General features: G+C 35.2%; 1 pseudogene; it reads left to right on the top strand.

The window, feature by feature from the left end:
• Positions 1–9,062: 9,062 nt before the first annotated feature.
• On the top strand, positions 9,063–12,145 carry LOC144555699 (subtilisin-like protease SBT1.5 pseudogene; annotated as a pseudogene).
• Positions 12,146–12,431: the final 286 nt, after the last annotated feature.

The following is a 12,431-nucleotide window of genomic DNA, read 5'->3' as shown; positions in this document are numbered from 1 at the left end:
TATTGATCCTTAATTTTTGTTTACACAATATAAGCTCCAGCGTGAGAGAGAGAGAGAGAAGAGGATACAATTGCAGGAGAAAAGTGGAGGGAGAGGGGCAGAAGAAGAAAATAAATTAGTCTCAATTTCCGAAGTATTAGTTACAAATTTACCCTAATACTGTTTGAATTCACATCCCCTCAGGTTACTAGACTGAGTACAATTGAATCAGACCGTTCAAAATTGTTCTATTTAACTTGGAACGAATCTCAAAGCACAAATAATACTGCCCCTATGTCATCCGAGAAAGGACCGGTTGAGAGTAAATCTGGACCGTTCGTTTCAATTGTGTTGAGTCAGGTACCTGGGAGGATACGGACCTATATTGCTTTATTTTCTTCACTGTGGCCCCTAAACTTTTGTAAAACCTCCTTGTGCTCCGTTTGAAAATAATATATTCATATTTATAAATCACATCTGCTAAGAAACGAATAATGGGGTGAAATTCCGGACCGATATTTTCATATAGGAAATAAAAAACAAAAAGTTTTATAAAAATGAAAAATCAGATAACCATACGATGTCCAAAAATAAGCAAAATATCATAAATTATGGGGTCGAGAGACAAATTTACAAAAAAACATATCAAAACGCCATAAGATGTGTAAACATAACCAATACACTGTAACCTATGTACTTAATTTACATTTAATCCTAAAAAGCAGTTTCAAATGAAGATCATCTTGTGCAATTTGAATTGATATTTTGGATTTTATAAATAAAAGTATAGATGTGAAGTAAATATTCTTATTTCATATGAAATATATTAATACATTTCTTTATGTTTATATTTGTTAAATTTTATCAACATTTACGCACAGGCAAGTCTGGAGTGGTGTCCAGACTTAAAGTTCAGCATAAATTATAGTCTTTTACTTTGATTATTGAATATTAAATAGAACTTATTCAGAGAAAGGTCATGATAATATGTATATTACACGGCAGCCTGCGTTATGAGCTCATATCTCTACTTTTAAAATTCAAATAATCGATTTAAACTATTTAATATTATTTTTATATGAAAACATACTTACTAATTAAATTATATAATTTTTTATTTATTCACTATTTTTTTAGATAGATAGAAATTTGAGACCATTTAAAAGCAACAACTTTTTATCTATCTACAAAATAGTACAGAATATTTCTAAAAGATTATATAAAATTTGGTCTCCAAGTACATATATTTTGATACGAAGATTATGTTTAACAATTTGAATTGTCTATTTAAACTTTAAAAACAGAGATATAGATCCATAGTATAGGTCAATCCATAATATAATATGCATATTACTATAATTAACCTCATTCATTTATATTTATTTAAATATGACTAGGAGATAATCTATCACAATTTAATTTGAGCTTAATAGTTGTATATTATCCTCGAGAAAAAAGTGGTTTCCGACCACTATGTATGTATTGTATGTATGCAAGTATGTATCCAATTAATTATGGGTTTAAAAAGGGCCGGCGCCGGCTAATTATTTTGTTCCAGCTATAGTCTCAAATTATTAAGGGGTGATCATTGTTGACATGTAGATATAATTAGGAGGATTATGAAACCATATTTTATATTTTAAGTCTTAATTTGTTTTCTAAAATAATTTTATTTAATTTGAATCTTAATCCTGGAATGATATGTGTACTTCTTAATCATTCTGCATACACTCCATATATATATATATAGATAGCTACGGTGAGTTGCGAAATAAAACACGTTTCTACTTCACGCCATGTTTTCATTTTGAAAGTCCAAATGACCGATCCGAGCCGTTAGATGTGATCTCCATATTGAAATGTGCTTGGAGACCAAATTTTACATTATTTGGAATTTTTTTACTATTTATTAAGCAATTTTGAAAACTGCTGTTTTGCTGTGAACAGTAAAAACAGTAAAAAATTATGGACCATCGGATCATCGATTTTCAAAATTGCTTAATAAATAGTAAATAAATTCCAAAAAATGTAAAATTTGGTCTCCAAGCACATTTTAATATGGAGATCATGTTGAGCGGTTCGGATTGGTCGTTTGAATTTTCAAATCGCAAAATATGAGTGTGAAGTAAAATAGTTGCTTTACTTCGCAACTCACCGTAGCACATCTCTCTCTCTCTCTCTCTATATATATATAGAGAGAGAGAGAGAGAGATAGGCTAATATTCTTTCGGTAGCATATGGGCCGAAATACATACGGTCCAAATTTGAAATTTCAAAATTCAAAAAGTCGATCTGAACCGTTCATCTTGTTCTCCGTATTAATATGTGCTTGGAGACCAAATTTTATATTTTTCTGAATTTTTTTACTATTTATTAAGTCACTTTGAAAATTGCTGATCCAACGGTGGCTTAACAAAACAGTAAAACCGTTGGATCAACGATTTTCAAAGTGGCTTAATAAATAGTAAAAAAATTCAGAAAAATGTAAAATTTGGTCTCCAAACACATATTAATATGGAGAACAAGATGAACGGTTTAGATCGACTTTTTGGATTTTGAAATTTTAAATTAGGACCGTGTGTATTTCGGTCCATATGCTACCGAAAACACATTAGCCCCTCTCACTTTCTATATATATATATCTAATAACTTCAACTTTTGAACATTCACATTAATTTTTGTATGTCTGGACAATATATAATGTGCTAATTTGTTTTTTTTTTTTTTCCCAAAGATCATTATATAAAGTATCAAGAGGTTAAATAATCAATGCATCAAAATTTGCCAAACTTCCTTAATTTCTTTTTGTACAAATAATTTCAAAACTTATATAATATGAGGAGGGTTCAAATGCCTCCATCTTTTTCTATTATTTTCAAAGTTCAAACAGTCGATCCGAACCGCTCAACCTAACCTCCATACTAAAATATGTTTGGAGACCAAATTTTATATTTTTAGAAATTTTTTTACTATTTTTTTAGATAGGTACAAAAATATTGTTTTTAGATGGTTCAGATTTACTGATTTTGTACCTATCTAAAAAAATAGTAAAAAAATTCCTAAAAATATAAAATTTGGTCTCCAAACATATTTTAGTATGGAGGTTAGGTTGAGCGGTTCGAATCGACTGTTTGAACTTTGAAAATGATGGAGAGAGATGGAGGCATGATGGAGGCACAAAAACATGGAGGCATTTAACCCTCCTCATATAATATTTATGTGGACGCATTCAAGCTGTTTGGGAGAAAAAATAAATAAAGACGGTCCAAAGCTCTGTACTAATTCATAATAAAATAAATTTGATCCAACACAATTTATTTCTACGAGCTAAAAGCTCTATACTAATTCACCAATCTTAATTAATTCCTTACACATGAAATTATATAATTATATCAATGTCCGCATATCTAAGTAACAATACTCAGAGATAAATTAAGAAGTATAAATACTTAAGAGGAGGATTCAAATGGCTCATGTCTTTCATATTTTCTGTACATCATATATCAATATCAATTAAAAATTCAGTGTAAAAGTTAAATTTTGTTAATTTCAGTTGTGCTAATTAGAGGAATTAATTAATATTGGTGAACTAGTATAGATATTTAATTACTCTAATAATTATTAATAATAATTTTTTGTCAGCAAATAATTAAATTTTCCCCAATTAATTTTCTCAATTTATTGACCTCTTTTTAAAATAGAAAAAGGATATACAAATTAAACTTACGTTTTGTCATTACTTTTATTAATATTTTCATGAATAATTATTTCAACCCCCACTCTAGTATCCACATCGTACCCGCAACAACAATAGATGAAAGTTGTACTATGGTCTCTACTAATTATATGGTCCCTTTTTTCAGTGCCCACATTTGTCTCCGTGTTAGCCTTCATAGGTATAAATATTTAAAACATAAGATATTAATACTTGCAAAATAAGATATTAATACTTGCATGCGTAACTTGATATGATCATCTCCTTTTTCAGTCCCTTAATCGTCCCCGCATCAATCTTTCTTTAATGAAATAGTAGGGATCCCGTATCCCCGCATCAATCTTCTCCAATCGTCCCGCGTCAATCTTTCTCTAACAAAAATAATTGACCTCATAGGTATAAATACTTCAGTGTATAGGTATAAATATTTGCAATACTTGATATTAATATTTTCAGATGTAATTCAGTGTCATATGTAAAAAAAAGTACTTTCAAGTATAGGTATAAATATTTTCACGACGGGGTATAAATACTTGCGCGACGATGAGTCTGAAAGTACATCATCATGAATCTCAATTAAAAGAAAAAAATGCGTAGAAAACGTTCGTAATTTCAGATTCACATAATTTCTAACAGATTATCAAAAATCTGGATGAGATTGAACAGAGAAAAAAAACACCTCTAAAAACGTGTATGGTTATCCCCATGTAGTTTGAGTGGTCCCCCACAGGTTTTTATGGCGCGGGTATGTTTTGGGAGATTTGGTTGGGAAGATAATTATTTACGTAAAAACTGTTCACCTCATAGGTATAAATACTCCCGTTCATAGGTATACATATTTCCGTGCATATGTATAAATACTTTAGAAAAAAAAATTCAACATTGCAGTTTTTGTAGTCCCCTCAAGCAGTTATATATAACAGTTAAAGTGGGTACGATGCGTGTACTGGAGTGGGAATATTGATATCAACTTTCTATTTTGATAGAATTTTAATAAATTATTCTTTTACTTCATGAAACTGTTTTAATTATTTTTCAGTATTTCTATTTTTGTGCGCTGCATGAAAGGTACATCACTTCATACTTCAAGGATAATTTAGGTACATCAGATCCTAGAACAATATCCCTGCAACCCAATCTCTGGTCTGATTCTGACAAACTCACTTTAGAACAACAGTCCTTCCTAGAAAAACCATTCACTATTGAGGAAATCAAAGCAACTGTCTTCTCATGTAATCCAAATAAAGCTCCAGGACCTGATGGAATATCTTTTCTTTTTTACCAGACATATTAGGAACTAGTACAGCATGATATTAACCTCTTATTCCAATCTTTTTACAATAGGACTCTAGATTCTTCTAAACTTAATTTGGCCTCTATATGTCTTATTACAAAGACTGCTGATGCTTCAAACATCACAAATTTCAGACCCATTAATTTGATAAATTATAGTTTTAAACTGATTACAAAGCTCCTTTCTTAGACTAGCCCAAGTTATAGACCCTTTAATATATGACTCCCAATCTGCATTTATCAAAGGAAGACTAATAGGAGACAACATAGTTTGTGCTCATGAAGTACTCCACAATATAAGAATCACCAAACAAAAGGGAATCCTCCTCAAATTAGATTTTGAGAAGGCCTTTGATAAAGTAAATTGGGATTTTCTCTTGGAAACACTACATGCCAAGGGCTTTGGCCCTTTATTCATTACTTGGATTAAAGATATATTATTTAGTAGTAGAACATGCATAGCATTCAATGGTACTCCAATGACATATTTCTCTTGTAAAAAAGGCCTTAGGCAAGGTGACCCTTTATCTCCCCTTCTTTTTGACTTAGTAGCAAATGCATTAAATAAGATACTATCTAATGTCCAAACAGCAGGATTAATTTCAGGATTAGGTCAATTCTCCAATTCTCCCAAAGTACTTAATCTACACTTTGCAGATGATACACTACTTTTCCTAGAAGCCAAACCCATTATGATTGAACACCTTAAATTCATTTTATTAGGTTTTGAACTTCTCTTAGGTCTAAAAATAAACTTTAGCAAGAGTACTTTAGTACCATTGAATATACACCAATCCCTTGCAACCAACCTAGCCAATCAATTAGGTTGTTCCTTATCTTCCCTCCCAATTACTTACTTAGGAGTCCCTCTTCACTGGAAGAAACTGAATGCCTCTGATTGGCAACCTTTAGTATCCAAAATAGAAAATAAATTGCAAACTTGGAAAATAACCCTCCTTTCATTAGGAGGTAGAGTAACTTTACTCAACTCTTTTAACATCCATACCCCTATACTGGCTCTCCATATATAGAATACTAGTCAAAATTAGGAATAATATTGATAAAATAAGAAAAAGATTTCTTTGGTCTGGTTTCTCTTCCACAAATAGAAAATACCACTTAATTAAATGAGAGCAAGTATGTCTTGGTAAAGATCAAGGAGGATTAGGGGTTCTTAGCCTAGAAAGAATGAATATATCTCTACTTGCCAAATGGTACTTCAGATTCAAAGACCCAACCTCATCAGGGAAGTGGAAGGATATACTCATAGATAAATATAGCCCCACATGTTTAGTTATTTCTAGATGTTCTTCCTTTTGGTCAAGCATCAATTCAATTAGACACATAGTTGAATTAGGAATAAATAGAATAATAGGAAATTGTCATGATACATCATTTTGGCTGATTGTGCACTTTACTGCATTTATCCTAATCTCTTCCAAATTACATTAGACCCTCTAATATCAGTTGCAAATGCCATAACTCCAAATTCAATATCACTACAATTCACAAGACAACTTATAGGGGTCACCCTAGCTGACTCTCTGGCGTCTTCTCCATCCCTTTCTTTCTCAACAATATTCACTGATTGGTCAACCCCTGATAGAATTGTCTGGAGGTGGCTTTCCTCAGGGCAATTCTCAGTACACTCATTATACAAATAGTTGAAATATGGGGGTATAAAGAACAAAACTTACACAACCCTCTGGAAAACAAAAATTCCCTTGAAAATTAAAATATTTATGTGGTTATTAAGGGAGGGTAAAATCTTAACTATAGATAATCTTACTAAAAGAGGTTGGGTAGGTGATCAAACCTGTTATTTATGTAATGCACAAGAGACAATTGACCACCTGTTTGTCAAATGCCCCGTAATATTTAGATTTTGGTCTTGGATAGCTAATCATAACAACTTTGTTTTCAATTGTGACCAATTAATTGATCTCTGGTTGTTAGATGCATGAATTCCCCTAAAAGATAGATCTTTAATAGAACTTATTAGAGCAGCAACAATATGGGTAGTCTGGTTAGCACGTAATAAAGTATGTTTCAATAATGTAGAAGTACCATCAGTAGCTTCTTTAGGATCTCAAATAATTTCATTGACTACCTTCTGGTGTAAGTCCAACTCAGCTTCTGGTGTAAGTCCAACTCAGATGAATCCTTCTTTAAACTAACGTTAATTCTTCCAAAGGATATTAACTACTTATCTCAGGCAGACAGTATTATAATCCTTTCAGGGACCGATACATTAGCATAGAAAAACAGTACTTGGGATTCCAAGGAAGATCTCTGTCATGGTCTCGAGGGGTCAAACCTCTCTGAATATTTGAGGGACAGAGCAAACATGGATGAGATTGATGCAGCTTACAACCAAAACTCTGACACCCACACTCAAACCAGTTCATCATATGCAAGCACCTCTACCATCCGTTAGATATCTCTTATATTTTGTGTTGACTTTATGCTGTTTTGTATGACATGTGTTTCTGAATACCTCAAAGTTGCTTAACAACTTTAGAGGTCTTTTGTTGTTATATTGGCTTAGATTTTAAACAGCTCAGACAATTTTGTACAAAAACATTCCGTTTCTAATGAAACAGGCCTGCACCACTATTATCAATTTTTTTTTTCAGTATTTCTTGTTATCATTCTTTTTTTTTTTTAATATTTTTAATAAAGACGAGTTATCTTATTTTAATCGTATTAAAAAGCTATTAATAAGAAATATAGCAATAAAATTCCACAATGTATACAACCGAACATTAATTTGTACACATTCACATAATCATTTTCGTGAGTATAAATTCCTGTAAATTGATTTGTAAATTATTTTCGTATTCGTAGAATTTCATTCCACATTTATAATCAATTTGATATTTATTTGAAGTGACCCCCCCTTTTCTTTTGATATCTATTATTATGTAATTAGTATATTGTTATACAAATTAAATGTAATGAATATCAAGTTATCAACGGAAGTTATTTTGATCATCTCCTTTATATATTATTAATTATCACATTGACTTTTCCTTTTTAAGCAAAAAGTTAACCCCTCTTCACACGAATTCGCATTCTCTGAGATATCTCATATTTTGCGTGATTTTTTGAAAAATATCAACCATTCAAATATGTTCTACGTGAATCTCAAACTCAAATAATACTGCCCCTTGCACTATCCAGCCTTAAATAGACATCGGACACGTCCATCATGCAAAATATAAGATATTTCAGCCTTGAATTAATAATATTGTCGTAGAACTATTCTAATTTTTTTTGACTAAAGATTGAACTATTTAATATCTATAAAAATAATATCTTTTGAATTTCGAATACACTTATTGTCTTTATTACGTATCAAAAGCTGGTTCTCATGACTATTCTAACATATTAGCACGAATTATATATTATTTTTTATCCTAATCTTTCGACTCTCCAAATGTCCTAAGTATGAATATATATGTATTGTTCTCTTCAGGGAAAAAACAAAAAAAAATTAAGCAGGAGCGGAGCCGCATAAGCAAGTCTATCTAACTAAAACTGATATGAGCTACTAGGAGACAAAATTTATTGTTTTTTTTTTCTTTTCTTTAGGAAGAGAAGCCGCAGGAAAAATTGCTTTTATTTTATTAAAAGCACGATCATCAGACGGTTTGGGCCATGGTCGTCGTGATGTGATGGATTTCATGTGGCACTTTAATTATTAGCTTTACCGGGCCAGTTAAGTTGATTGTTCAAAATCAATACTAAGTTACTACTTATACAATGGTAGTAGAACATTGGACACAGAAGATCCGGTCATGAAATACCTCACTCCTCACATCACAATTCCCGGCTTCTTTCAAAACCTCCCCGGCTCCCCGGCTCATTGTGCAATTGTGCTGCCTTTTCTCATGTAACCCTTCAATTGTCTCACACCACTAAAACCTGTGCAAACTCCCAAAATTGATCCCTTCATCAAAATTGTTGTAAATAGGCTCAATTAATACATCGATCGATCATCGATCTCCTTATATATTTATATTTATATATATATAAATATGCAATACTACTCTCAAACAGGAAACAGCTCCAAATGGAGAATCAGAATTTTTTTCTCTTGCTAGCTATAGCTTTCTCTCTCGTACCTGCTCTCGTAGTCGGTACAAGAAATAATAATGTATATATCGTACGAGTAGACAATGACCTTAAACCTTCTATTTTCCCCACCTTCAAATTATGGTACACCTCCAGTCTTGGCTCCCTCTCAGTCCCTTACACTTCCACTACTGCCTCTGCCTTGGATCCAAAACCTAACCATAGCCCTAGGCTTCTTCACGTGTACGAAACTGTCTTCCATGGTTTCTCTGCCAGCCTGACCCCACCTCAGGCCCATGCACTTCGATCGACGCCGGGTGTCCTTTCTGTCATCCAGGACAGGCCATACCAGCTGCACACCACCCGCACGCCACAATTTCTCGGTCTCGTGTCAGGTCCCGCAAGCCAGCCAAATAATCTGATATTATCTGCTAATGCCGGTGCAGGTGTTGTGGTGGCAGTACTTGACACTGGAATAGACCCTGGTCACCGCAGTTTTTCAGTTGCCGGCCAGTCCAGGCCACCTTCCAAGTGGAAAGGTATCTGTCAGGCTGGGCCCTCTTTTCCAGCCACATCATGTAATAACAAGCTAGTGGGGGCCCGCTTCTTCGCAACGGGATATCAAGCAGGAGTTACATCCAAAAACGGCTCAAGCGATGTCTTATCTCCATATGACACTAACGGGCATGGGACCCACACAGCATCCACCATAGCAGGTGGTCCCATTTACGGTGCGTCCTTCCTAGGGTTCGCCACTGGTGTAGCTACTGGCATTGCTCCTCAAGCCCATATTGCAGTTTACAAGGTGCCAACTATATATTTCAAACAAACAGAAAATTTTAATAACTATATCAATTGGCCCTTTAATTAACTAATAAACTATACCAGTAGAACCGCAGCATAGTCAAGTGGCACAAACCCTCGTTTTTCTATGAAGAGATGCATGCTGAATTCTTCAATCTAACATCTTTGATTATTGGTGGGATTTACTGTGCTCTTTAATAAAAATTAAAATGAATTGCCTATTTATTAATGAGTGCGTATTCTCTGAGATATCTCAACTTTTGCGTGACCGACGTGTCCGGTGCCTATTCGGGGGTGATGTAGGGGGTCAGTATTATGTGTGCTTTGAGATTCATGCAGAGCGTATTTAAACGGTTGGGATTTTCCATAAAGTCACGCAAAGTTTGAGATATCTCAGAGGATACAAATTATTAATTAATTTGCATGTACAGCTATGCCTATATACCGTACGTATTGACAATTTAATGCTGATAAATTAAGATTAATTAATTATGCATTGTGATCGACCATATATATATATAGAGTACTGTTTCTGACTTTCCGGATGTTACCGAAACGAGAGCCTATAAAAAGTACAATTAATTCATTAGTTTTGAGAAAAATTTAATTTGCAAGGGAGTACAAAAACTATATTTAAATGCTTGTGGTTTTTTATAAATAACTTAGTCCATTTTGTTATTATATTAATTTGACTACTAGATTTGCTGGTCTGGTGGTTGTTTCGAGTCTGACATGCTGGCTGCATTCGATAGTGCGGTAGCAGATGGTGCTGACATCATTTCCCTCTCTGTGGGTGGCGGGCCAACCCCGTACCACCTCGACTCAATCTCCATTGGGGCCTTTTCAGCCTTTAATTTTCACGGAGTCCTCGTCTCTGCCTCCTCGGGTAATGATGGACCAGGTGAAATGACGGCCACAAATATTGCTCCTTGGATCACCACCGTAGGTGCAAGCACCATAGACCGTCGTTTCTCAGCTGATGTAAGGCTACGTGATGGTACTGTTCTTTCGGGTGCCTCTCTCTATTCCGGTAAAGACCTATCCCCAGACATATGGCTTCCTCTTGTATACGCTGGAAACCTCTCCTCGCTCCGCCTCGGCTTCCGTTCAACTGCACCCTTCTGCATGCGGGGCTCACTCGAGCCAGCAGCCACGCAAGGGAAGGTTGTGCTTTGTGAACGTGGCGTGGTGCCACGGGTTGAGAAGGGATTGGCTGTGAAAGAAGCCGGCGGGATCGGCATGATTATTTCAAATGAATTTCTAGATGGGGAGGGAATCCTTCCTGATGCACACTTGCTTCCAGCTGTAGAAATCGGGTACTCGGCAGGAAAAATTGTACACGAGTACATTCGCACTGAGGCGTCACCAAGTGTGCGCTTATCTTTTCACGGGACACAGATCAAGGTCAAGCCGGCGCCAGTGGTAGCCTCCTTCTCCGGACGAGGTCCTAGCGCACAATCGGCATACATAATCAAGCCAGACATTGTCGCGCCAGGTGTTGGCATCCTTGCTGCCTGGACCAAGATCACCTCCCCTACCGAGCTCTCATTAGATGAGCGTCGGACAGAGTTTAACATTATGTCTGGTACATCCATGGCATGTCCCCATGTGTCAGGCATTGCCGCATTGCTCAAGGCTGCTCATCCTGATTGGTCACCAGCCTCTATTCGGTCAGCAATAATGACCACTGCATATGTTAACGACAACCTCGGACGAGATTTGATTGATGAAAGTTCAGGCAACCGGTCTATTGAGTGGGCCCATGGATCAGGTCATGTAGACCCTGAGAAAGCAGCTGATCCTGGCCTAGTATATGATTTATCCACCGAAGACTACACAAACTTCCTGTGCAACTCCAACTACACTGAGCTAGACATCCGAATGATCACTCGCACTGCTGTCAATTGTTCGCAAAAATCGGGCATGCCATGGGACCTAAACTACCCATCTATTTCTATAATGGTCAATCAACCAGTTGCTACATCTGCTGGAAAATTTGAAATTGTTGTTAACCGAACACTTACAAGTGTCAGAGACACGCAGTCTACATATATAGTTAGCATGAAAGAACCAAGTGGAGTGCATATGGTAATAGTACCTGACAAACTTGTCTTCAACAGGAAGGGAGAAAAACAACAGTTTGCGGTTAAGGTCTCAGCCCGTGCTGCTCCGTTGAAAGCCGGTGCGTCTTGGACTGAGTTCGGCTACATATCATGGACTGATGGGGTGCGGAGAGTCAGAAGCCCTGTAGGTTTTACATGGCATCAGTCTTTCTAGCCTGTGTTTGGAAGCAACATGCATGGAAGTTCTTGCTAAATATATAAATATAAGTTAGTGACTAAAGAAAGATGGTGCAAAATGTTAAGTTTGTTTAATTTAATTCAGCAAATTAAGATTTCTGTTGGATCCGGCCACAGCTCACAAGTACTCCATGGGAAACAGTTTGGAAAATTACCTTGAAAACACATTTATCCCTCTCTCTTAATAATAAACACTAAAACAAGGCCAACCCAAGCAACAGCTCTCGCCCATATATATATATTTCATATTCAAAGCTCAATAT

The sequence above is a fragment of the Carex rostrata genome, chromosome 1 (assembly GCF_964058835.1).
Source record: "Carex rostrata chromosome 1, lpCarRost1.2, whole genome shotgun sequence".
In the NCBI taxonomy this organism is placed as follows: domain Eukaryota; kingdom Viridiplantae; phylum Streptophyta; class Magnoliopsida; order Poales; family Cyperaceae; genus Carex; species Carex rostrata.
Note: the sequence above shows the minus strand (reverse complement) of the source record. Positions and strands in the feature narration are given on the sequence as shown.